The following is a 2,493-nucleotide window of genomic DNA, read 5'->3' as shown; positions in this document are numbered from 1 at the left end:
CAATGATAATATTTTCAGAAATCAACTTACCATATACCATTCTAAATCCTTTGTTGTTGTCTCAAAAAGTCACCAATGGGCCATCCATCTCCTCAAATTATGATAACAGAGCTTTATCACATGTCATATGCCTAGATCATCCACTATCTATGATCCATATGACTTTTTTCACATTGCCCTGCACACAATAAGGATTGAGTGTGTTTAGCTATGCAAGCAGTGTTGGGTACTTTCTTCTTGTTAACAGAATTTGCAGAAGTAGAATTTGATGATTCAAAAAGAATAATGTTCAAATTTTGATTTAATAGTTTCCTTCTTAGCTGTAGACTCAAGTTTAGCATCTTTGAGATTTACTCTCAGTCTATGACAGCTTGTCATTACTTTCATATTGCAAGGAATGCAATCAAATTTGTCACTGAAGGAATAGGGATCTTCAGCCTTTACTTCATTATATCTGTAGGCTCTCACTTTTGGCTCACTTACAGCCTTTTTACAAAGGTGAGTTAGGTGATTTGAAGAGCCACACTTCTGACATTATTTTCTGGGAGCATCTGCAATAAATGCAAAGTTATTGCTCTTGTTCACTCCAATTTTCCCATTCCTGTTCTTCTTTTTCTTTCCGAAATTCTCAGTCTTGATTTCCTTGATTAGCTTCTTAGAAGCTTGATATACCATGGGCTTCTTTTCAGTTTTAGGAGTTGGAGTTATTTCTGTGCATTACTTCTCATTGTCTTCATCTACAAGCTCTTGCTTGATGACCAACTCAACTTCACTGAAATTGACTTTACATGCCTTGAACAAAGGTGCATCGGTTTTTCTCAGCATAACTAAGATATCTTGATTTACAATTTTTTTACCTTTGTCACCTTCACTTTTCTTATTATTGTTCAAGGCATCATATTCCAAACCATTAGCTATATTAGCACATGGTTTATTTTTCTCACGGTACTATCAAAGCATCTGAGATGCGAAACTGAAAGACTTCAGTTTCACCTCATTCTTCTCCAACTTTTCCTTCAACACAGCTTCTATTTTACTTGCACACTTGAGCTTGTTCTTCATGTATTCATTTTATTTCTTGACAGTTTCAAGCTCAATAAGCTGCAGTTCCAATTTTTGCTTCTCAATCTCAAGCTTCTCACTTCCTCAGTAGCTGACACCATGCTTGTGTGGATATGAAATATCTCTACACTCATGTTTCCAACAGTTTCTTTGTATTGGATTGTATTTAAATTAATGATAGTTAGAGTTGGTACCTGTGATTTTAATAAGGATGATTCTCCTTGCTTAAGAGCCATAAGTGCATAGTTTCCAAACTCTTCATTCTCATCTTCATCATTAGTGTCATCCCAACTCTTGCATTCAGCTATGTAAGCCTTTCCTTGCTATTTCTTCAAGAGAGCTTCATACTTTGCCTCAAATTCCAAATAGGCTTTATCCTTCTTCACTTTCTTTGGCTTCCTGCAGTTAATAGCAAAGTGACCCTGTTAGGTCACACACACTGTAGAGGGGGTGAATATAGTGTATAATACAATCAAATCGAACTTTAAAATCTTAAGTAACAGAAAACAAACTTTATTGAAACAATAAACTCTGTTACAGTATGGAACTGTTACCTCTCAGTGATGAACAAATATCACGAGAGCTGCTAGGGTTACAATGAATAATCTTCTCGAATATGATAACACTTATAGTGTAAACCCTATGTCTGTGTTTATATACTACACAGTTACAAGATAATCACTAATTGATATGGAATATAATTCTGCTTCCTAAAATATATCAATCAGATATCTTTTCTTCCAAGTATTCCATTCTTCACGGAACTCCTTCATCATGCATATCTCTTCTTATGTTTATCTTGATCTTCTTTCCTTTAATCAGCTACTGTCCTTATCTGATCGTCCTTCAACACTTAAGTTCTGATATCTAACTTCTGATGATTATCTCCTGATAATATAAGTACTGATATCCTTAAGTCCTGACTTCCAGTATAAGTACTGATCAACGGTTAAGTACTGATTTGTCCGGTTAAGTAAGATCTGAAATCTAAACATAAATTATATTAGCCATGACATTATCAAATATATCTAACAATCTCCCCCAACTTGTAAATTAGCATAATATACAAGTTTAACAGATATTTGATGATGTCAAAAACATTAAGTACAAATGCATGAGAATTAGACTAGATAACTACAACTTACAGTCCTTAAAGCTTTACCAATATTCAACTTCTGATAACAATTTCAGTCTGTACAAATATTAGAATTTAAGCAGTTTTAGATCTTCGACTTGGCTTCATCATTTGATCTCTCTGATGTCAGGAGTTGTTCTGAGATAATTCTTCAACAAATATCTCTCAGCATATCTAAGTTCATCAATCATTCTCCTGTTGGCATCTTTAAGCTCTGCAGTATCTTCACCAATTTGAAAGATTGCAGCTCTGAGATCATTGATCTTTGCTTTTCTTATATCCTGATCCAGTCTGAT

The sequence above is a fragment of the Apium graveolens genome, chromosome 2 (assembly GCF_009905375.1).
Source record: "Apium graveolens cultivar Ventura chromosome 2, ASM990537v1, whole genome shotgun sequence".
Lineage (NCBI taxonomy): Eukaryota > Viridiplantae > Streptophyta > Magnoliopsida > Apiales > Apiaceae > Apium > Apium graveolens.
The sequence above is the reverse complement of the archived record's forward strand: the minus strand, read 5'-3'. Positions refer to the sequence as shown.